Here is a 25,979-nt window from a genome sequence, read left to right as displayed (position 1 = left end):
CATGCATTACATGAGGCTACTCCCTAATCCAGCATGATTTACCTTCGAAGACTATTCATACTGTCTCCTGTATCTGTGTAATTCTTTTAAAGTGACCCACTTCAGTAGTTCTGGAGCCGGTCCTGGAACGCTGTGGGGAGAGGACTCATCCCTGAGGACAGTCCATGTGCAAAACCTGGATTCAGCTGGTCAGCAAAGGTTTTGAAGGAGGAAGAGGAGACGCAGTCTGGAGCTGGTGCTTTCCTTGTCTCTTGTTTGTGGAAGACATAACATCTAAATAAGGAAAAAATATAAATCTTTAAATGTGTGTTGTCTTTCACACATGTGACACATGTGAACAAACCACTGTTAGATGATGAGCAAAAATGAAGATAATTGCATTTAAATTAAAGTAGTTAAAAATAAAGAAATAAAGACCCTCTTTAAAGAGACCTATGGGCTCTAGCTCAGCATTCAACACCATCATCCCCCCAAAACTGTTCACCTCCCTCTTTAACTGGATACTAGACTTCATGTCAGAGAGGTCTCAGGAAGACTCACCCCACCAACCCACACACCACTCAGTGTCCACTGTTCCATGGTAGAAACTGTAATCAGCACCAAGTATCACATCTTAGACGACCTCACCTGGACCACCAACACCACCTCCATCGGCAAAAAAGTCTGCATTTTTTGAAGCCAACCTGCGCAGGAGGGACAGGTCAGCAGCACAAGTGAAGCTTGTGGGGTCAACATGGTAAGCCCAGCAGAAACAAGAATGTCAAAGCAAGGCCTGGAGGGGAAATGTATCCAGACTAAAGGCCCTCAAACCGGGAAGAACCCAAAGGTCACAATGAAAAGCCTGATTCCTCCTTTACAATACAAGAGTTCAGCCAGAGCAATGAGGTGTCCAATCCAGATGATCAGCCTGAAGAAGTGGAGCTGGACCTGGACCAGGTACGCGCTACAGAGATGATCGGTCACTGTGATCAACAGGAAAGGCTTGCCACAGGTGGCTGTGGCAAGACAACAGTGGTGAGTGAGGTGTTCCGTGTTCCAAATACAGGAGCGTAAGGAAGTACTTGATGTATGCCGTGATATCCAAAACTTGCAGCCCAATTCCTTGAGCAAGTCTCAGGTCGATCAGGTCGATGTAATTCACAAATAAACCATAGTGAACTTACGAATATCTGTTGAATATCCAACCTAAAAACCAACTAAATACAAACCCCTTCAGTGGCTCGAATACTTTTAAACTTGAACACACCTCTTAACTCGGCAATGCAGAGACAATAGGCTGCGTTCCACCATCTTCTAAAATTGGCTGACTTTGTCCAGGATGCTCCTGCATCACAAGATGAACCTTCTTGAACCTTCTGCCTGATTTTTAATGCACTTTCCTCCAATCTTCCCCATGCGCCCTTACCAGAGGGCAGGACCTGGGGCGCAATCGCACGGGCAGAACTGTCCGCTGAGAACCTATGGTCCATTGGAGCCACACGTCACCGCGGAGCAGGCTGGCTGGAGAGGAGTCAGGCCAAAAGGGGTCATACTGGGAGAGCGGGGATTGTCTGTGGAGCAGGAAAAGGCAACGAGTGTTGGGAGCGCAGGGGTCAAAGAGCATCGGTGTCAAACATGAACAGGTACGAAATAGTGAACAAACGGCAGAATTCTTGGTGTAGGTCAGAGCCAGTTTTTGTCCTTCGGCTGAGGAAAGTTGTCGGCTTTCCCCATTAACTCCAAAAAATGCGCTGCACACTCGTTGGAACACTTTGCTTAAACTTAACCAGCGGACTCGAGAGTCGTAAAGCAAGTTCTGGTGATCCGCATCGGTTTCATCCAGAAACTTAATAAACGGTTGATTCTGAAGTCCCCTTGAAGTCAACAAAACTGGATTAACAACATGATTAAGATGCAATGCGGATTTACACAGAGACTCCTGATAAATGATGCAGTGAAGGAAAATCACATCCTGTTCAGTGTTTTCCTCGTTAACTTTTTCCTGGATACTTTTAAGCAGCCCAACGTGTTTTCCAGTTGAATTCGGCGATCCATCTGTGGTGATGTTGGCAAGGTAGCTTCATTCTTTTAGGGACTTTTCAGGGACTCCATGGCCATAAAGTCCTCTGTTATCTCAAAATTGTCGTTACTGCCTCTGATTAAAACAAGGAGCTGAGCAGTGTCTTTTATATGCCTCTATCATGCATTCTTTCAAATGGTAGTTTGAATGCCAGCAAAAAATCTGCCTTGGTACATGACTTTTGAATCGCAATTTTTTGTTTAATAAAATTTAAACAGGTTCGGCAGGCCATATATGGCCCGCGAGTCGTAGTTTGCCCACGCCTGGGATAGGTGATGTGAGGCAGCTGCCCAGAATAGAAACAGGCAACATGCTGGATGAGCTGTTCCAGAGTTGCACCTAATACACTGGGCTATAGAGATGAGAACCAACCACCCTGAAAGTATGAATTTACTGTAAAAAAAAAAAAGGACTGTAAGTATCTCACTTATTTTTGTCAGTGAATATTTAATGTGTATCCATGTCACACTATAGAACAGGGGGGTCCAAACTTTTGCAATGAGTGCCACATATAGATAAATATAAGGATGGATGGGGCGACCCACTAGAGGTGATTGATAATGGCTCACAGTCAGAGACAATACAAGAAAACACCAAATGCGTTTTAGAATTGAAGGATTGTATTTTTAAGGGAGAAAAGAAATCCAAAGCAACATGGCCCTGTGTGACAAAGTGATTGCCCCCTAAATCTGTTCAAACTCATTCAAAATAGTTGTATGGCTATTTACTTGCATAAATGTTTCCAAAATGTATATCTTGATCTCTCTCCATCATTTACAGCGTACTATTCTCAGTCACGAAGTGCAAATAAAGAGGAGCAAATGAACGCCAGTGACACTTTTAATTATTTATGGTCAATTTATGGCGCTAAAATATGGAAAGTATTTTTCTGTTTCAGTAAACTGTTTTTGTTGTACAGTGCCATGTTTGTTACAGTTTTGAAAGTCCTGTGTAGAAAGTATTTTTATTTTAGTGCAATAATTATTTATGCTGAGAAAGGATGATCATTTGAGAGGATTATGATCTTGATTGACATTCAAACCTTACAAACCTTACAGAATGAGAATTTACAGAAAGGACAGATTATAATTCCCGCTGGTGCTACTGTGCAGCCCCGTTTTCTTGACTCGTGTTGGATTTCTGATTTTTCCACAGAAGCTGCTGTTTTGTGTCTGCTGCTCCAGGAACGGCGATCTAGTTAAGGGGCCGGATATCCAGACTACGCCGCTGGAGAAAGGCAGGTCTGTAATGTCTGAACTGAAGGAGCAGAACAGGGATAATGCAGCAAAGTGAGATGACAACCCACCAAAGAACCCTGAAGAACGCCTATGCAACGGGGAAGATTTTTCATCAAGGATTTATTTTTTTTAACAAAAGTAAAGCACAGCAGAAGGGACGTTCACCCAGACTGGAGAGATGGCCTGTGAAGTCCTCGATTTGAGGTTTGCAGTGCCACGTGGTTTGTTGTCTTCTTCATGTGTGTTCCCCAGAAGAACATAGAGTGCTAACGTTCCTGTTTTCTAAAATGTTTGTGTTTCAAAGACGAAGGGTTCTCTGTCAGCTCCGTCTTGGCTTCTGATGATTCATGCCACTCGCAAAGACATCCCGTGCATATTCCTGGTAAAGTACCTGGCAGAAGACCTTGTAGGAGTTTCTGGTTAGAATGCAATCAAATTCCTAAAAGGAAGCAGAGCAAAATATCCAGATGTCTGTTCTGACTCCGTTTCTTTGTAAGTCACTAAGAAAGACCCTAGTCTGTCCTGTGAGAAATGTTTTCAAGGATTCAAGGTCCTTGTTCTCACCAGAGTTAAAGACATAGAAAGCAGCAAGGAACTCTTGGATGTTTCTTCCTCGAAGATCTCGGTGCATTTGTTACAGGTCCCAGAGGCCAGGACTGTTCCACGTTTAAAAGTGTGTGGGTGGAATGACCTGCTGGTGCTTCTGTTTTCACAGAAAAAAAACCAAGAGACAAAAGACATCAGTGCTGCTCACTCGCTCAGGCATTCCTCTATTTAAGAAAACTTTGTGAGAGTCGCCACTTCCTACTGGTTGTTTCCCCTGGTGGCAAAACATGGCTCTACACCCGCTGTGCTAATACAGACACAATGCATTTAAACCATAATTAAAACGCACACCCAAACATTACACCTCACTAACCGACCACAGTATGTGAGAACTGTGTGTCAGACACGGTTGTCTGCAGTACGGGGGCCCCGCAGGGAACGGTTCTGGCGCCGTTCCTCTTCACAATCTATACTTCAGACTTCTCACACAACTCCACCAACTGCTTCCTGCTGAAGTTCTCTGATGACTCTGCAATAGTCGGCCTCATCACTGATGGGGACGACAGGGAGTACATGGAACTGACAAGGGACTTTGTGGACTGGTGTCAGCAGAACTACCTCAACACTGGAAAAACCAAAGAGCTGGTGGTAGACTTCCGCAGGCACAAACATCCTCCACTGCAACCACTGGACATCCAGGGTATGGCCATTGAGGCTGTGAAGAGCTACAAGTACCTTGGTGTTCACCTGAACAATAAACTGGACTGGACTCATAACACTAATGCACTTTAGTGCACTTTAGGGCAGAGCAGGCTGTACCTGCTGTGGAGGCTCAGGTCTTTTGGAGTACAGGGGCCACTCCTAAAGACCTTTTATGACTCTTTTACGGTGTGGTCTGCTGGGGCAACAGCATCTCTTCTGGGGACAGGAAGAGGCTGAACAGGCTGATCCGGAAGGTCAGCTCTGTTCTAGGATGCCCTCTGGACCCAGTGGAGGTGGTGAGTGACAGGAGAATGGTGGCTAAGCTGTCATCCCTGTCGGACAACATCTCCCACCCCATGCAGGAAACTCTGACAGCACTGAGCAGCTCTTTCAGTGGCAGGCTACTGCACCCACGATGTGGGAAGGAGAGGTTCAGAAGGTCTTTTCTTCCAACCGCAGTCAGACTCTATAACAAAGACCTCACTGCTGACCACACATACACAGACAAACACACACACGTTTGGCACATTCTGTTAAATTGTAAATTTGTACATATATACAGATCTATATTTATATTATTTTTTATGCTGCTATTACCTTCTGCTTTTATCCACTTTCTGCCATGACAAGTGCAATTTCCCACTTGTGGGACTAATAAAGGTTTATCTTATCTTATCTTAATTTGTATGTGAAACACACATATTTAATGCGGGAGATCCTCTTCACGATCTTTTTTGAGGAAGTTCAGCAGAAGTTGATGAAGACTGTACCTTTTATCTTGTACCTATTGGTCTTCACAGTTCTCATGAGTTTATCTTGTCCAGGTACGGGTTTAAAGATGTCCTTACTCTTGATGGCGATGTGTTGTTTTCGTCTGTGTGCTTTTTCAGCCTTCCATACCTCATGCTCTTCATTCTCCCCATCGCTCTCTCCCTCTGTGATGTGGAGCTCAGTGTTCAACCTTTCTCTCCATACTGGATTTATGAGAATCTACGATTTTCTCAGGGACACTGTAATCTGCTATAAAAAAAAACCACATACATAAATGTTTTGTGATTAACATTTAAAGTTGAGAATGTAGAAATAAATAAATAAAGTCACACATTTAAATATGCAAAGAACAACATGATACTCCAAGAAGCGTAGTTAGATGCCGGCAGCGACGCAGATAAAAGGAGATTCCATAGAACAGCACGGGGTTGGCGAACTGCGTGCATGTTTATGGTGGCAATCCGACCAGAAATTAAATCGTGTCTCCCTCTCTATGTGTTGGCGGAGCGGGAATCCTGGGACGAGACACCACACAGCACAGCCCTTCAGTGTCTGGAAGCCACCGCCCTCACACTCTGGCTGTGTTTTCACATGGCAACCCGAATAAACAGCCTCTCCAGGCAGATTAAAACTAACAAAGTATCTGTGGTTTTCCTCGTATTGCGCCCCTGCGTGACAAAACACTCACCACTGACATGAATGTTTTGCTCATAATCTTTAAAGATTTATTTGGTACAGCCGTTTTAATTCATTTTGGATTTTGCCTAAAAATGTAAATATTTTGAGCCATTTTAAGTAAGTGGTGCTGAAGGCTCTAGAATATCTTTGGACAAAATTGGGTTTGTGAGCAGGACAATGATCCCAGACATACATCAAAACTGGTTGTGGAATGGGTTCTCCAGGCAACATTTAGCTTTTGGAATAATCTGTAGAAACCCTGTAGAAAATTCAAGGACTATGCATAAAAGCCAGATCATGCCTGTAAACCAACTAATTCATATTCAAGGAAAATGGTCAAATATTGGAACAGAATGATGACAGAAGCTTGTTGGTGACAGAAGCATTTGGTGAAGGTGCAACCAAATATTGTATGTATGTATTCATTTAGTAAATATGCACAAAATGAATGTATGTGTTGTACAATCATTCCATCTTGGAAAAGGAACAGTACAAATAATTCACAGAAAGATTATCATGACATTCAGTTCCATGATGGATGTATCTTATCTTCTGACCTTGAGCACAACCCTAGCTGTAGTTGATTTTTTCTGAACGTTGGGGATATTTTGCCCAACTGTACAAACTGTCGATTTTCTGTTGAGGAACAGGAGAATGCATATGAAAAATATTCATCTGTGCTTGGGGCGAGGGGCAACTAAATGGGGAAGAGCAGGAAGTTATAATCATGCCTGCACATGAGTTAAAAGTTTACAGTCTTAGAACAACTCACCAAAAAATAAAAAAAATATCACAAAACATCAAGGTTCACTCGGCCACGCCAAGGGTCCTCCTGGAAGTCCTTGGCATAGGACACCTAGAATAGTTTTGAAAGAATGTTTTGATTACTACAATGTTAATTACATACATTACATATTTCTGTATTTGTAGTCACTTGCTTGGTCCCATCACACGGCCAACTTTGAGGGTCTGCCAAATCCACCTTATGCCACCTCACCTTCCACGGCATCCTCTCCTTAGTAAAAGCCTGTCAAATATACCACCCAAACTGGATGGAGAGCAGACAAGCAGAACAATGTGAACAATAAAAGATCAGGTATAAAAGACTGAACTTATGGAGGGTGGTGTGTGTGTGTAATTAAATTAAAGTTATTAGATGTGTTAATGTGTTTAATGATAATGTGCTGACTGAAATGTGTTAGATGTATGATCGAATGTATGACGAACAGATTTGAAATATTATTTGTATTATGTAACATTAAATAAGAGCAAAAACTTGTGGCAACAGTTTAACAGTTCGGCCAATCAGAGCCAAGCACGTGATCACTGTACTGCGTGGTGCTCGCCCTGCCTCACTTTCAGAAGATTTTTCTGCACAATAACAATGAGTTACAGAAAAGCAAAATGTCTACAGTAAATACCGCCTGCACGGTTTAACACGAACGTGACTGTTTTGTGTTTCACTGCTGCACGACGTCACATAGAACCTGATAATTCAGTCGCTTGTAAGAGTCGCTGCACCTTGCCATGCTGTTTTCTGTGTGAGTGGAGAATACAGCTCTCAGTAGCGGCGTCTCATAACGCGCCTGCTGGAGCCTGAAGACAAAATAAAGCGCTTTCTGCGTCTGCCGACCTCTTTTTTAGCTGCACACACAACTCCGGAGCTTCGTTTTTCCCTGCACCACCTCTCCACTGACCCAGCACAACTAGCAGACGCTAAACACTTCACTCTTACACATTTTACTTCATCATTTCACACTGAAAACTGATCAGAACTGATGACTAACGCAGCGTCTACACTTTTTCTGACTAAAATTCTACCTTTTTGCTGTATTGCAAGCTAAAGCCCTGTGTAGGGTGAGCAGACATGCCCGGATATTTTCTCACCTGATGATCTCCAGAAGACGTCGGTCTGAAATCCGATGAGGATCGTTGTCCAATCACTGAAGATAAAAATCTTCTTAAAATGATGAAGGTTTGTCGATGCTCAAATGCTCAGTGTTAATGCAGCAGCTCACACGAACAGCACGTTTCACCAGCAAGGATTCGATGTGTGATCGTTCAGTTGTGTTTTTTTTCGCTTGTTTAATGGCAGTTTAAGCGTGACACAGGCGCACACGCCTACAATCCTTCCCTCAAATAATTTTTCCTTTTTTCCCCCTCAGTCACATTATTTTGCTCAGCAGGGGCTGTGGCGCCCCCTTGCGGCTGATAAGCGCGTCACGTTGCGCTTTCAAACAAAAGCTGTCCCGTGCGCCTGTAGTGCCCGTCAAACACCAGCAGGTGGCAGCAGCCCAGACGTCCAAGAGCATCTGGCTGCAGTCACTGTGAGGTGTGGAGCTCCACACCATAAGTGAAGGACATTTATTTTACTTTTATATGTTGTATAGCAAACTTTATCCATGCTTAAGTCATATGCAGCTGATATTGTCTAGATACATTAAATACTGTATGTACTGATTGTGGTTATAGTCATATATATTTCTGCTAAATCCTGTACTGATTGATCTTTTTTTGCATCTTTTCCTAAATGTATTTCATCTCATCATTTCAATTTAATCTGTTGTCTAGTACATTCTCTGGACCCACAATGTGGTCAGTGGAATAGGAGTCTCAGCACTTGAAGTACTTGTCATAAACTGAAGTCAGAATAGCTCAAGTGTGTGCATGGTGTTAATCTGCTTTACTCTCTGTTTTAGATGCACATATCAATTTGTGATTCTGCCTCAAAGCCAGCATTGCAGGAATGCACAACATATCAAGTCTGTGCCCCACTTTCTTCCCTACTGGCAGGGCAAAGATTGAGGAATGTATGAATGAACACAAAAAGGCATGTTGGTATTAAATAAAGTTTATAGGTATTAAAGCATGACTCTTTTTCAGCACTTACATTTTCTCTTATGCAGTCTCTTTGTTGACTTAAAAATTACAATTTACATTGTACAGGACATTCATAAGCATTAAACACCTGGTGTTCCATGAACAGAACTTTATAGAGCTCATGGCCGAGAAACTACTCATCAGAACTGTTATCCATATTAGAGAGGGCAAGGGAAGGGGAAAAAGGATGCTCAATTGATAAAAGGATGATCCTTTGAGAGGATTATGGTCTTGATTGACACTCTAGTGCAAACCTTACAGAATGAGAATTTACAGAAAGGACAGATTACAATCCTACTGTGCAGCACCATTTTCTCGCCTCCTCTTGGTTTTATGATATTTCCACAGAACTGCACCAGGAACGGTGATCTAAGTAAGAGGTCGGAGAAAGCCGCTGGAGAAAGGCCAGTCTGTAATGTCTGAACTGAGGCAGCAGAACAGCAAGAATTTAGCAAAGTGAAATGAGAACCCACCAAAGAACCCTGAATAACGTTGAAATATTTTTCATCAAGAAGGTTTACCGTTTTACTTTTTTACCTACAGGTAAAGTACAGCAGGCATCTCTTTTCTGCTTATATGGGTAACCAAGCTGATGGTTTGTACGCTTTGTGTATGTGTGAGTTCAGGATAAGACAGAGGTGGATGAGCGAGGGGGAAAAGAGGCGCTACCTAACACTAGATGACCAAGATGGCAAGGAGTTGTGTCTAGACTACAGAGAACTGCAGAGGGAGTAAAGACTGAGACACGCATGGACCAGAACCATTCATGCAAATTAACACACATTCAAAAAAAACGTGTGAGTTCACAAAATCAACATGCAACACAGACACAGATGATCTAATGTTCTTCTAAATGAAAAAATGTATTAATTCTCTTATAATAATCTAGGGGTGGCATTCATTGCAAATTAAGATCAGATGAAGTATGAAAAATCAAACTTGATATTTAAAATGCCCAGTTCCCCCAAAACCCAAAGAGGTGAATTTCAGAACTTTATCTGACATCTACCCTTCTGACGTCAATCGCTGGTTTTGAAACATCTTTTGAAATACAAGAACAGAAAATTGTCACTTTTTTTTAAAACCAAACTGTTTATTTATTTCTTTGCTATATATTTTATTGTGCTGGCTGTCATATAATGTGTCATATAAATTAAAATATTGCCCTTATGCCAACTAAGTTTGATTTTGTATTCAATAAAGTTTATTGAAGTCCAACAGCTGTCTAAACCGGATGAAGTGTCAGAATAAAAGTCCTGAGCGGAAACGTCACAACAGTCATAACAGTGCTTTAATCGCTGTGCTGTAATAAATGAAAATATAGAAGACAAACCCTTTCTGTGGCTCGCATTGTTTTCAGCTGGAACACAACTCTTACCTCGGCCATGCAGAGGTTACATTTACATTTACAGCATTTATCAGATGCCCTTTTCCATAGTGACTTACAATCAGTAGTTACAGGGACAGCTTAGGGTTCCCCCTGGAGCAGCTTAGGGTTAAGTGTCTTGCTCAGGGACACAGAGGTAGTAAGTGGGGTTTGAACCTGGGTATTCTTGTTCATAGGCGAGTGTGTTACCCACTAGGCTACTACGACCCCCACCCCCCAGGTTGCATTGGTCCACCATCTTCTAATAGAAGGAGGTGACTGACCTTGTCTGGAGTGCTGCTGCAACAACGCAAGGTGAACCTTCTCTATGCATTCCTGACTTCTGGCCCTTTTTTAAGGTACATATAAAAACGTGTAAACATAACACTCAATATGTCATCTTCCCCATATTACAATAAAATAAAGCACACTGCAAAAGACCCAGTATGCAAAAGATCTGCGCCACACTCCAAAACAACCTGCTTTTCATGTGGTGGGCAGCTAGGTAAGACTAAAATACCAGCAAAATAACTCATAAAGGGCACAAAAGCAAGCAAAAGGAGACAAAAGAAACAAGAAAAGAAGTGTAGACATTAAAAACACCCAATTTAGCCTCCCAGGATCACTTAACATTCCCTTGTATGTATTTACAACCAAGTCAATTTTTCTGATCTGGCAGCATAATTTAAGATGTGTGTCTGTGTCTTGAAGAAATCCATGAAAATATTGGCCAGTTCTGCATGTCTCTTACTCAAGCTGGGAACCTCAGCACCAGTGTTGAAGACATCAGAAAAATTAAAGACTGAAAATCCAGGGGACCGCACCGCACCACACCCATATCCCATAGCAGCAGGTCTCTAAGGGGAACAGCTTCTGACTCTGACAATAATTAAATATGCAAATAAAATATTGTGAAATATGAACCTGGACATTATGTCAGGGTAATGTGTATATCATGAGGCTTCAATACAGACAAAGAAAACAAAATGAGGGTCCTGCAGTGCCGCTGCTGCTCCAGACTCGCTGCAAGTGGGAGCATCTTCATGGGGACGATTCTGTCTCCTTAAGCAGGGCAGGGTATGGGCTTTTTAAGCTGTGATTGTTCAAATGTTTAAATGTTCAACAATTTTTTTTTTTTCTGTGAATGACTTTTTTTCACCTTAAGGTGCTTAATAGTTCTGACCTTGTAAATGAGTGAGAGAGGGAGGGGGGATCTTTACCACCTTCTAGTGGACAGAAGAAATCATTGCAATTAAGAATTCCTATAGTTGTACTTTCCCTCTATCAAACATTAAAAAGTAGATATTTTAAAGATGATATTTCAAGAATGAATCTATGCAACCTCTAAATTTAATGAAATAATTCAAATAAACACAATTGAGGCTTTTTTTATTTTTTATTTAATAATCATTAAACTCTCAAATTTATCAAACAAGTATTTACCCCAAAAATCTTGATTTTCAATACTGATGTGGAAAGGTGCAATTATGAATAAAGTTTTTGTTTAAAGATTTAAATGTTTATTTAAATATGTGGCTCTTGATTGGCTGCTCAGTGCTGTTACATATGAAGGTATGTTTATAACAGACTGTTGCTAAGTGACACAGAAAGAGACAGTGACATTTTCTGTACTTTTGCTTTTTTGTACTTTTGTGCTTTCTTCAGAAAAAAAATTGAACTTTTCACCCCAAAAGCCTTTTTAAAGGCTAACTACTTTTACTATTTTAGTGCTGTTGTTAAGTATTTTTATTTTTTTGAATTGATAACTAATTTAGTTTGTAGTTTCTGGTTGAGTGATTAGCTTAGCATCATTTAGCTTAGCATCATTTATTACCTGTACAGCTTTCTTTTCAGGAGACAGAGAGAGAGAATTTTTTAAGAGAAGGATGGGCCGGCCTCGGAAGAAGCCCAAGGAGCCAACAGTCGCCAGGAGGCCACCGCGTAAGATCCTCCCAAGAGTAGCAGTTCACACTGGTAAGAAATTAGGAAATAATACTGTGTTTTCAGTATTCTACTGATTTTTTCATTATTCTAATATCTGAGAGGTTTGTTGTGAGTTTTTGATCACTCGAGATCAATTTAAAGATAAAACAAAAAAAGAAAAAACCCAGAGGTGTAGCCCACTGTAAATCCAGTATAAACATATATACCATTTTAAGGTATCAAAAATAAAATGTCAATGTTAAAAAATCTCAGTAAAATTTATGTCACTGTACGAATCAGGTATACCGTGGGCATGTGTGAGGGTCACCAACTCCCCTCCAGCTCTGCCGTGGAGCAGGCCCTGTATGCAGCAGGTGCAGGATGCTCCACAGGCACCCAATCAGGAAGTCAATCAGGAGATCAGACTTCCTGAGGATGCTGTAATGGAGCTGAGCTGCATTCCTGGCATCCAGGACCTGGCTGTGGAGATGGGCTTCCTGCCTCCATGCAGCAGGCAACAGGATGGTCTTGCCACACCTCTGCCCAGTGTGGTTCCAGTCACCTCCGTCACCAGCGCTCATCAGCCCTCCACCTGCACATCTGAGAGCGAAGAGGAGCGCTGGATTCTTCGGGTGCGTCACCATCTTCAGGAGCCCTACTACAGAGAGGTGGCGCGAAGAGCTGCACTTCAGAACCAGATGGAGGAAGAAATGATGAACAGCGACCCGGCAGCAGACAGTCCACAGGGATCCCAGGAGATTGGTCTTCCTGAAGACGTTGTCGAGGAGCTGAACTCCATTCCTGGCATCTGGGACCTGGCTACGGAGATGTGCTTCCTCCTTCCACCTTACTAGTACCACTATTAGTAACACTAGCAACACCAATAGTGATCACTAGTACAGGTAAGTATTAAGGTAAGTATTTAGTAACGGGCGACACGGTGACATTGTGGTTAGCACCTTGTCTCGCAGCAAGGAAATTTCCTTCTGTGTGGAGATTTGCATGTATCTCCCCGTGCCAGCTTGGGTTTTCTCCGGGTTCTCCGGTTTCCCCCACAAAACAACTAGGCCAATTGGAGATGAATTGGACACGAATTGGAATTAATTTAACCTGTAAATTGCTTGTTTATGAGGAGCCCCCTCTGTCATTTATCAAGAAAACATTGCATATACACTACCTTTCCTCACACATCTACATGCAAACCTCGCACATACGCCATATATTCCTGACGCATCAACATGCAAACCTCGCACATATGCACCATATATTCCTCATGCATCTATAAGCAAACTTTGCACATACAAACCTCACTTTTCTTGAAATATGGTCTAGGGGGCGGCTCATACTTGTACATAGTTTCTTTACCAGTTTAATAATTAACTGTAGTAGCAAAAAAAAAAAAGCCCAAAAAAAAGGCTCCGGTGGTGGCACACCTGACCTTCATGATCAGGGCGGGGTTCAACTCCCTGTGGAGTCCGTTTTCAGAGTGGCTGTTTGCTAGTGTTTAATACGCAATTTAAAAAACACTTCCTGTTTACATGCATTACATGAGGCTACTCCCTAATCCTGATTTACCTTCAAGAACGATTCATACTGTCTCCTGTATCTGTGTCATTCTTTTACGGTGATATTAAACTTCACTCGCCCAAGCAGGTTGGTGGTCTATAAATAATTGTAAGAATGTTGATCACTTGCCTGATTTTATGTCCCTCTGACCCATTTCAGTAGTTCTGGAGCTGGTCCTGAAACGCTGTGGGGAGAGGACTCATCCCTGAGGACACTCCATGTGCGAAACCTGGATCCAGCTGGTCAGCAAAGGTTTTGAAGGAGGAAGAGGAGACGCAGTGTGGAGCTGGTGCTTTCCTTGTCTCCTCTTTGTGGAAGACATAACATCTAAATAAGGAAAAATAATTTTTTAAAAAATCTTTAAATGTGTGTTGTCTTTCACTATTTGGACAGACAACTGTTAGATGATGAGCAAAAATGAAGATAATTGCATTTAAATTAAAATAGTTAAAAATAAAGAAATAAAGACCTTCCTTAAAGAGACCTATGGGCTCCAGCTCAGCATTCAACACCATCATCCCCCCAAAACTGTTTGAGAAACTCAGTAAGATGAGACTGAGCACCTCCCTCTGAATCTAGATACTGGATTTTGTGTCAGAGAGGTCTCAGGAAGACTAACCCACCCACCCACACACCACTCAGCGTCCACTGTTCCATGGTAGAAACTAATCCGCACCAGGTATCACATCTTAGACGACCTCATCTGGACCACCAACACCTCCTCCATCGGCAAAAAAGCCCAACAGTTTCTGCACTTTTTGTGGCCAATCTGCCTACACACATCTTCACTGTGTTCTACAGGGGCACCATAGAGAGCCTTCTGGCCAACTGTATCTCCGCGTGGCTGCCAAGGAACATCTCTCCCTGTGCCACAGGACTTCTTCCACAAGAGCTGCATCAGTAAAACTTCTAGTTTATTTATTTTCTTATTCCATTATATCTATCTGTTTTCTGCATTAATGTAACCGGAGCCTCATCATGTCATATCTCTATATGCTCTACAGTATATAGCGGACATGACAGTAAGGTTTACTTTTACTTGAGAAATGTCACCGCACTGGTAGCACCTATGTAGAGCTCGCTGTCCTGGTCCAGGCTTTGGGGAAACTGACTGTAAAATTCCTGCAGGGACAATGTGCCTGGGACAGGTCACAATGAAGTGCCTGATTCGTCCTCCACAATACAAGAGTCCCGCCAGAGCAATGAGGTGTCCATATATTCCACCATTTTATGGAGTGCCATCTTCATTGTGGATTCCTGGAGTGGTACTTGGGTTGGGGTGGTACGGGTGACAGCCATGAAACTCCTAAAGAAGCAAAAAGGGGTGCTAGAGAATATTCACCATCAGCAGGTAATCACATAAAATATTTTAAGACAGTTCATTTTTAAAAAGTGTAAATATAGCACCCAATCTGCTTCAGCTCCCCTTTTTCATTTTTATTAGATGGTCATTGACTAACTGTTAACTTTTTAGTTAACTTGGCCATTGGTTATTGGTTAACACACCTACCACTGAGCAGCTAAATAGAAAACAAGCCAACAGGTTTCTTGTAACTCGCATAAGAAGTTTCCCTTTATTAGAATGCTATATGCTTATGCTAGCAGATAAGCCTGTTTCTGAAGCAGGGCTATGTCTTCTTACATTTAGTTACTGGCTAGGCTCTTTAGCTAGGCTAATTGCTAACATAGCAATGGTGGGCTAAGGATACCTTAAGAAGGTTAATGGGCAAAAAAACAATAATGTTGGCTACAGGCTTTCTGTAGCCAGTTGGTATTGATGCTAATGATGTTATCATTATGACTAAATAAGTGCAATTCTAAATTGTAAACAGGATAAAGCGCTTACAAGTTTTTTCTTCTCTAGTATCACAGAGACTTCCTGCTAGGCTGACACCTAGTGGTCTGTGGTAGTTATTACCCTGGTTGGATTTAGTTTGCTTACGCTGTAAAGGACATTTTTTCTACATTTCTTCACTCCAGCACAACAAACTAACTGGACTAAATCATTTCTATGAAATAAACAGCTCAGCAGCGTGAGTGGCGCTCATCCCTAAAATCTAATTAATTAATGCATCTGTGCCTGACGTGCTCTGATCTCGGCAGGTCAGATCACACAGAGCCCTTCAATCTATTAAAACAGGAAGCGTTACCATATCCAGTGCAACAGGTCCTGGATGCAGGCAGCCTGTTCCTGTGCTGTTGAGTGGCTGCTTCATACTAGACTGTGATGGAGGAGCAACAGGATGGACTCTGACTGAAGTCTGACTGGATCAGCAGCGGAAGCAGTGGAAGACTGGACTTTATCAGTTGTCTCAGGGACATCCTCTGCTGGGTCTTTTTCAGGATGGAGATGTTGGTCTCCCACTTCAGGTCCTGGGAGCTTGTGGCACCCAGGAACTTGAAGGTCTTCACAGAAGACACTGGTTTGTCTGATATGGTGAGGTGGAGCAGTGTTTATGGACGTACCCTGAAATCCACTGTCATCATGCAGAGGGAATGTAGACTGAGACACACATGGGCCAGAACCATTTATACATATCAGGTGAGTAAATTAACACACATTCAAAGAAATCAACATGAAACACACACACACACACAAATGATCTAATCTCCAAAAATATTTGCTGATCTTAGACTTCTTTATTCTCTTCTTTAAAAAAAAACATCTATGGGTGGCATTGTTAAGCACAACTGCAAACTTCTGGCCAAAAAAAATAAATGTCCACACCAGATTGCTTTATGATTTAAATTGTCTTTAATCAAGAAATGTGATTACAAAAAAGGTGCAAAGCTGCTCTTCTGTTTCTTCTTTCCTTCATCGCTTTTACTTGATAAAAAAAAGCAAAACATGTAACAAGAACATTCCTCCATGACAAAAACCTTAACGAGGAACTACACTGCCATCTACAGGCAAACAACTCAACAACTGTATTAACTTGACAAATGCACTAAATTATAAATGATCGGTTATTATAAGTTCCACCTTAACATTCAACATCTTCCCCGCAGTGGGGGCTTAGCGGGTAAGGAAGCGGACCTGGGAGTTACAGGCCCCGTAATCAGGCCAGTGGCCCTGACGTCACACTTCATGAAGACACTGGAGAGACTCTGCGTCTGACTGTGGAGCCGTGGATGGACCCCCTACAGTTTGCTTATAGATCTTGTATTGCCGTGGAGGATGCCATCATCTACCTGCTGGACCAGACTCGTTCTCACTTGGACACTGTTAGGGAACACTGTGAGGGTCATGTTTTTTAACTTCTCTAGTGCTTTTAACATGATCAGACCATCACTGCTGGGGAATAAGCTCACTGAAATGCAGGTAGACGCCCCACTGGTAGCTTGGATTATGGTCACAAAAACAAAGGAGATGATCGTGGACTTTAGGAAGCATGCTCCTCCTTCCACCCCCGTCACAATCAGAGGATCTGACGTGGAGGTAGTCGAAGACTACCGGTACCTGGGGGTACACATTGACTGCAAACTGGATTGGTCCAAAAACACCAACGCAGTTTTCAAGAAAGGGCAGAGTCGGCTTTTCCTACTGAGGAGGCTCAGGTCTTTCAATGTCAGTAGGAAAATGCTGACCATGTTCTATCACTCTGTGGTAGAGAGTGCTGTGCTCTTTGCAGCTGTGAGCTGGGGCAGTGGGGTGAAGACAGCTGATGCAAACAGGCTGAACAAGCTGATTAAACAGGCTGGTTCTGTCCTGGGTGTCAGACTGGAGACCCTGACGGAAGTGTATGAGAGGAGAATGTTGAAAAAGCTTCTCGGTATCATGGACAATCCCTCTCATCCCATGCATGCCTCCATAATGGCCCATCGGAGCACAAGAAGAAAAAGACTCTAAATGCAGAACCGACCACCACAGGAAATCCGTCCTACCTGGAGCTATCAGATTGTATAACTCGTCCTTGCTCAGTAGGTGATTTTTCAGGGCTATTCAAACACAAATGTTTCTCACTCAGATGTGCAATACCACTCACCTGTATGTCTTTGAATGTTTGTTTTACCCCCCTGCACATGCTGCTGCTGCTTCTCCCTCTTACTTTTACTCATTGCATAATCATTATGTCACTTAGCACTATCTCAGGCATTTCACTGGATATAGTAATTTCATTATTGTTATTGAGCCTTAAGCTATTTTTGATATTTGCTCTATTGTACTATTTTTTGTAAATATAATTTATTCCTCTTGTTTTTCCTTCTGTATTGAGCATGTTGTTGACAAAAGAATTTCCCTCGGGATAAATAAAGTTCTTCTCATCTTATCTTCAACTCAAAGCCACTTTTGTCTGACCACTGCCCTGGGACGATCTTCATGGCAAGATTCCTTTTCCCAAGACAATTACATCCGTGAGTTAACAGACATCATCATGATCAAATTCAAATTCAAATTTTATTTGTCACATACATAGTCATACATGGTATGATATGCAGTGAAATGCTTTTTGAGACTACTACAGACCACAGTATTGCAAATGTTGCAAGTATACAATGAACCAATATGCAAATATTGCAAACATAACCATATATTACACTTTTACATCTTTAACATAAAATATGTATAACAGGGTGAAGGTGTGCAAATGAGTGAAAGACAATGTATAAGATAAAAAAAAAAAAGAGCTGACATTGTGCAAAGAGTCCAGAGTGATTGAAAGTGAAAGTGCTGGAGTGTATTAGAGTTCTATGTAGTGTTGTTAATATTGTTGAGAGCTTGTATAGCCTGTGGGAGGAAGCTCCTCCTCATTATCTCTGTGTTGGACTTCAGGGAGCGAAAGCGCTTCCCTGATCGCAGCAGAGAGAAGAGTCCATTGTTGGGGTGGTTGAGGTCCTTCACTATCTTCCTGGCCCTGGTACAGCACCGTTTTCTGTAGATGGATTGAAGGTCAGGGAGTTTGGTATGGATGATGCGTTCGGCTAATCGAACCACCCTCTGTAGGGCTCGCCTGTCCTGCATGGTGCTGTTCCCGAACCAGGTTGAGGTGGTAGAGACGCTGCCGGGCCATTTTCACCACGGTGTTGATGTGACAGGACCATGACAGGTCCTGCGTGATGTAGATACCAAGGTAACGGAAGCTGTCCACTCTCTCCACTGGGCTCCTGTTGATGACAGGGGTCTGGTAGGTCCTCTCCTGCTTTGTACTGAAGTCCACTATTAACTCCTTTATCTTGCTGATGTTCAGGTGGAGATTGTTCCTCTGGCACCAGTTCACCAGATTTCCAACCTCCTCCAGGTAGGCCGTCTCGTCGTTGTCAGAGATCAGGCTTGATGATGGTGGTGGAGTCAGTAGTGGCTGTACAGTCGCATGTGTACGGGGAGTACAGCAGTGCTGAAAGTGATGGAGGCTGAGACATGTCCGCCCATCCTTACTGCCTGTGGTCTCCCGGTTAGGAAGTTGGAGATCCACTGACAGAGAGATGAGCTGAGTCCCAGGTGCTCCAGCTTGGTGGTGAGTGTGGAAGGGTTTAACGTGTTAAATGCTGAACTGTAGTCAATGAAAAACATTTTAACATAATTTCCCTTGCGAGAGTCCAGGTGGGTGAGTGCTGTGTGGAGGAGATGGGAGATGACATTATCTGAACCGGAACATCCTGTTTAAGCCTGTTTGTATTTAGGCATGAGGAAGATGGCGGCGTGGTCGGATTTTCCAAACGGTGGACGAGATTGTGCCCTGTATCCATGCTTTATTGTCGTGTAACAATGGTCCAGTGTCCTTTTGCCCCTGGTGGGGCAGGTGACGTGCTGATGAAAGTTAGGCGCTGCGTGTTTGAGGCTGGCATTTTTAAACTCTCCTGCCACAATAAGCACAGCGTCCCGGTGCTGTGTTTGGTGCTGTGTGAGCGCCTCCTGCAGTTCGCATAAGGCAGTGGACGTGTCCCCTTTCGGTGGGATGTAAGCGGCGCTGATGATGACTGATGTGAACTCCCGAGGAAGGTAAAAGGGACGATATTTGATGGACAATAGTTCCAGATTCACTGAGCACGAGTGTGTGAGAGGGACAACGCTGTTGCACCAGCTGTTATTTACCATCAAATACACGCCGCCTCCCTGTGTCATCCCCGCCTCCCGCGTGTTATTTCCATGTGGTGGACCGAGAAGAACTCGGCCAGCTGGATGGCGTGGCCCGGCACCCCTGGGTTCAGCCATGTCTCGGTGAAGCAGAGGAGGTTGCAGTCCCAGATATCTCTCTGGAACTTTAGCCTGGCCCTGAGGTCATCGAGCTTGTTCTCCAGTGACTGGACGTTGGCGAGCAGGATGCTAGGCAAATCTCTTCACAAATCTCTTTGTGAAGTACTTTACAATGAATAAAGAGACATGAATAAAGTGAAATATGCAGTAAATGGAACAATGTACATTGATGATAGTGAATTTGTTTAAAAAACTGACTACTATATACCAACAATAAATCATATTCTAGTACAAAATGTGGTTTAGAGACCAAGGCAAAGAAATAAACATGTCTGTGTGTTTGCCTGCCATGGAGCACGATAAAAAGTTTTTAAATATTTCCATGTTGTAATGTATACAAAGTGCTGACATGATCAGTTTATTAAATTACTAACAGCACATTTGTATATGAACGACTCTGTACCAACCTTGCCGCCTACTGTGCAGGTGACGTATTTCCGCCTACTGTGGTGGTCACATGTTTCCGCTTACTGTGGAGCTCCACAGTGGCTGCAGCCAGACCCTTCTTGGAAAAAGCCTTACAGGTTCCCAAAGGATCATGGGATTAAAAATCGATGAGGAATTAATAGAATAAAAGTTTAAAATTTTAAGTATGAGATAGATTTATCATCCTCTCCTCAGAGAATGAATTAATCAGTTACAGGGGAGCATGATCACATGACATGACAGAGCCAGAGAAAGTTTCAATGATGGAATAAAGATATAATTATAGTGTAAATTTTATATGATTCATATAAAAAAGTGAAATCTAGGCCGGTGGGGTGAAACTCCCTCCAAACATCAGATAATCCAATGTCAGAGCATAATACAGATCATGGCAGAGAAACTACTCATCAGAACTGCTATCCATATTATAGAGGGCAAGGGAAGGGGAAAAAGGATGATCAATTGACAAAAGGATGATCATTTGAGAGAATTATGATCCTCTTAATTGACACTCTAGTGCAAACGTTACAGAATGAGAATTTACAGAAAGGACAGATTACAATCCTACTGTGCAGCACCATGTTCTCGCCTACTGTTGGTTTTATGATATTTCCACAGAAACTGCTGTTTTGTGTCTGCTGCACCAGAAACGGCGATCTAAGTATGAGGCCGGTTATCCAGACTACGCCGCTGGAGAAAGGCAGGTCTGTAATGTCTGAACTGAGAAAGGCAGAACAGCAACAATTCAGCAAAGTGAAATGAGAACCCACCTGAATAACGTTGAAATATTTTTCATCAAGAAGGTTTGCCGATTTACTTTTTTACCTAAAGGTAAAGTACAGGAGGCATCTCTTTTCTGCTTAGACGGGTATTTTAACCAAGATAATGGTTCGTACGCTTTGTGTATGTGTGAGTTCAGGATAAGACCGAGGTGGATGAGCGAGGGGGAAAAGAGGCGCTAACTAACACTAGATGACCAAGATGGCAGGGAGTTGTGTCTGGACTACAGAGAACTGCAGAGGGAGTAAAGACTGAGACACGCATGGACCAGAACCATTCATACAAATCTGCCGATTAAATTAACACACATTAAAAAAAAACGTGTGACTTCACAAAATCAACATGCAACACAGACACAGATGATCTAATGTTCTTCTAACTTAAAAAACTTCTTAATTCTGTTATAATAATCTAGGGGTGGCATTCATCGCAAATTAAGATCAGATGAAGTATGAAAAATCAAACTTGATATTTTAAAATGCCCAGTTCCCCCAAAAGCCAAAGAGGTGAATTTCAGAACTTTATCTGACATCTACCCTTCTGATGTCAATCGCTGGTTTTGAAACATCGTTTCAAATACAAGAACAGAAAATGGTCAGTTTTTTTTTTTAAATTTTTTAAAACCATACTGTTTATTTATTTCTTTGCTATATATTTTATTGTGCTGGCTGTCATATAATAATATTGCCTTTATACCTACTATGTTTGTTTTTGTATTCAATAAAGTTTATTTAAGTCCAACAGCTGTCTAAACCGGATGAAGTGTCCTTATAAAAGTCCTGAGCGGAAACGTCCCAACAGTCATAACTAAAATCCCAAACAGGGAGAATTCACAACACTGTGCTTTAATCGCTGTGCTGTAATAAATGAAAATATAGAAGGCAAACCCTTTCTGTGGCTCGCATTGTTTTCAGCTGGAACACAACTCTTACCTCGGCCATGCAGAGGTTGCATTGGTCCACAATATTCTAACAGAAGGAGGCAGCTGACCTTGTCCAGAGTGCTGCTGCAACAACGCAAGGTGAACCTTCTCTATGCAATCCTGACTTCTGGCTCTTTTTAAGGTATTTCTTTAAAAAAAAGTGTAAACACCCAATTTATATCATCTTCCCCTCCTACAGAAAAAGCACACTGCAAAAGACCCAGTATGCAAAATAACTCATAAAAGACACAAAGCCAATGAAATAGAAAATAAATAAACTGGAAGTTTTACTGATGAAACTCCAGACTCGCTGCAGTGAGAGCATCTTCATGGGGACGATTCTGTCTCCTTAAGCAGGGCAAGGTATGGGCTTTTTAAGCTGTGATTGTTAAGTGTTTAAATGTTCAACATTTTTTTTCTTTTAAACATTAAAACATTTTAAAGATAATTCAAGACTGAAAATATGCAACCTCTAAATGTAATAAAATAATTCAAATAAATACAATTGAGGCTTTTTTGTTTAAAAAAATATTTATTTAAATATGTGGCTCCTGATTGGCTGCTCAGTGCTGTTACATATGAAGGTATGTTTATAACAGACTGTTGCTAAGTGACAGAAAGTGACAGTGGCTTTTTCTGTACTCTTGATTTCTTCAGAAAAAAAAGAACTTTCACCCCAAAAGCCTTTTTAAAGGCTAACTACTTTTACAATTTTAGTGCTGTTATTAAGTATTTTTATTTTTTAGACTTGATAACTAAATTAGTTTGTAGTTTCTGGTTGAGCAATTAGCTTAGCATCATTTAGCTTAGCAACATTTATTACCTGTACAGCTTTCTTTTCAGGAGACGGAGAGATAGATTTTTTTAAGAGAAGGATGGGCCGGCCTCGGAAGCAGCCCAAGGAGCCAACAGTCACCAGGAGGCCACCGCGTAAGATCCTCCCAAGAGCAGCAGTTCACACTGGTAAGACATTAAGAAATAACACTGTGTTTTTAGTATTCTACTAATTTCTCCGAGGTTTGTTGTGAGTTTTTGATCACTCAAGATCAATTTAAAGATTAAAAAAAGAAAAACCCCAGAGGTGTAGCCCACTGTAAATCCAGTATAAACATATATTACATTTTAAGGTATCAAAGTCAGTAAAATAAAAAAAAATGTCAATGTTAAAAAAAAAGTTAAAAATCTCAGTATATTTATGACACTGTACTACTCAGGTATACCGTGGGCATGTGTGAGGGTCACCAACTCCCCTCCAGCTCTGCCGTGGAGCAGGCCCTGTATGCAGCAGGTGCAGGCTGCTCCACAGGCACCCAATCAGGAAGTCAATCAGGAGATCAGACTTCCTGAGGATGCTGTAATGGAGCTGAGCTGCATTCCTGGCATCCAGGACCTGGCTGTGGAGATGGGCTTCCTGCCTCCATGCAGCAGGCAACAGGATGGTCTTGCCACACCTCTGCCCAGTGTGGTTCCAGTCACCTCCGTCACCAGCGCTCATCAGCCCTCCACCAGCACATCTGAGAGCGAAGAGGAGCGCTGGATTCTTCGGGTGCGCCACCATCTTCAGGAGCCCTACTACAGAGAGGTGGCGCGAAGAGCTGCACTTCAGAACCAGATGGAGGAAGAAATGATGAACAGCGACCCGGCAGCAGACAGTCCACAGGAATCCCAGGAGATTGGTCTTCCCGAAGACGTTGTCGAGGAGCTGAACTCCATTCCTGGCATCTGGGACCTGGCTACGGAGATGTGCTTCCTCCTTCCACCTTACTAGTACCACTATTAGTAATACTAGCAGTACCAATAGTGATCACTAGTACAGGTAAGTATTAAGGTAAGTATTTAGTAACGGGCGACACGGTGACATTGTGGTTAGCACCTTGTCTCGCAGCAAGGAAATTTCCTTCTGTGTGGAGATTTGCATGTATCTCCCCGTGCCAGCGTGGGTTTTCTCCGGGTTCTCCAGTTTCCCCCACAAAACAACTAGGCCAATTGGAGATGAATTGGACACGAATTGGAATTAATTTAACCTGTAAATTGCTTGTATATGAGGCGCCCCCTCAGCCATTTATCAAGAAAACCGCACATACACTACCTTTCCTCACACATCTACATGCAAACCTCGCACATACGCCATATATTCCTCACGCATCTACATACAAACCTCACACACACACCATATATTCCTCACACATCTACATAAAAACCTCACACATACGCCATATATTCCTGACGCATCAACATGCAAACCTTGCATATATGCCATATATTCCTCATGCATCTTCATGCACACTTCGCACATACAAACCTCACTTTTCTTCAAATATGGTCTAGGCGGTGCCTCATACTTGTACATAGTTTCTTTAACAATTAACAGTATAAGAAAAAAAAAATCCCAAAAAAAAGGCTCCGGTGGTGGCACACCTGACCTTCATAATCAGGGCGGGGTTCAACTCCCTGTGGAGTCCGTTTTCAGAGTGGCTGTTTGCTAGTGTTTAATACGCAATTTAAAAAACACTTCCTGTTTACATGCATTACATGAGGCTACTCCCTAATCCAGCATGATTTTCCTTCGAAGACTATTCATACTGTCTCCTGTATCTGTGTAATTCTTTTAAAGTGACCCACTTCAGTAGTTCTGGAGCCGGTCCTGGAACGCTGTGGGGAGAGGACTCATCCCTGAGGACAGTCCATGTGCAAAACCTGGATTCAGCTGGTCAGCAAAGGTTTTGAAGGAGGAAGAGGAGACGCAGTCTGGAGCTGGTGCTTTCCTTGTCTCTTGTTTGTGGAAGACATAACATCTAAATAAGGAAAAAATATAAATCTTTAAATGTGTGTTGTCTTTCACACATGTGACACATGTGAACAAACCACTGTTAGATGATGAGCAAAAATGAAGATAATTGCATTTAAATTAAAGTAGTTAAAAATAAAGAAATAAAGACCCTCTTTAAAGAGACCTATGGGCTCTAGCTCAGCATTCAACACCATCATCCCCCCAAAACTGTTCACCTCCCTCTTTAACTGGATACTAGACTTCATGTCAGAGAGGTCTCAGGAAGACTCACCCCACCAACCCACACACCACTCAGTGTCCACTGTTCCATGGTAGAAACTGTAATCAGCACCAAGTATCACATCTTAGACGACCTCACCTGGACCACCAACACCACCTCCATCGGCAAAAAAGTCTGCATTTTTTGAAGCCAACCTGCGCAGGAGGGACAGGTCAGCAGCACAAGTGAAGCTTGTGGGGTCAACATGGTAAGCCCAGCAGAAACAAGAATGTCAAAGCAAGGCCTGGAGGGGAAATGTATCCAGACTAAAGGCCCTCAAACCGGGAAGAACCCAAAGGTCACAATGAAAAGCCTGATTCCTCCTTTACAATACAAGAGTTCAGCCAGAGCAATGAGGTGTCCAATCCAGATGATCAGCCTGAAGAAGTGGAGCTGGACCTGGACCAGGTACGCGCTACAGAGATGATCGGTCACTGTGATCAACAGGAAAGGCTTGCCACAGGTGGCTGTGGCAAGACAACAGTGGTGAGTGAGGTGTTCCGTGTTCCAAATACAGGAGCGTAAGGAAGTACTTGATGTATGCCGTGATATCCAAAACTTGCAGCCCAATTCCTTGAGCAAGTCTCAGGTCGATCAGGTCGATGTAATTCACAAATAAACCATAGTGAACTTACGAATATCTGTTGAATATCCAACCTAAAAACCAACTAAATACAAACCCCTTCAGTGGCTCGAATACTTTTAAACTTGAACACACCTCTTAACTCGGCAATGCAGAGACAATAGGCTGCGTTCCACCATCTTCTAAAATTGGCTGACTTTGTCCAGGATGCTCCTGCATCACAAGATGAACCTTCTTGAACCTTCTGCCTGATTTTTAATGCACTTTCCTCCAATCTTCCCCATGCGCCCTTA

The 25,979-nt window shown here is 42.5% G+C and overlaps 1 long non-coding RNA gene across 1 annotated transcript; it reads right to left on the bottom strand.

Annotated features, from left to right (window-relative positions):
* Positions 1 to 2,551: 2,551 nt before the first annotated feature.
* LOC114797873 (uncharacterized) lies at positions 2,552 to 6,846 on the bottom strand. Its single transcript, XR_003751003.1, has 4 exons — positions 6,767 to 6,846; positions 5,316 to 5,565; positions 3,862 to 4,150; positions 2,552 to 3,736 (listed from the first exon to the last, which is right to left on the bottom strand). It is a non-coding gene; the product is annotated as an uncharacterized LOC114797873 (long non-coding RNA).
* Between the last annotated feature and the right edge of the window lie 19,133 nt (positions 6,847 to 25,979).

Source organism: Denticeps clupeoides, chromosome 10 (genome assembly GCF_900700375.1).
Source record: "Denticeps clupeoides chromosome 10, fDenClu1.1, whole genome shotgun sequence".
Lineage (NCBI taxonomy): Eukaryota > Metazoa > Chordata > Actinopteri > Clupeiformes > Denticipitidae > Denticeps > Denticeps clupeoides.
The sequence above is the reverse complement of the archived record's forward strand: the minus strand, read 5'-3'. Positions and strand labels throughout refer to the sequence as shown.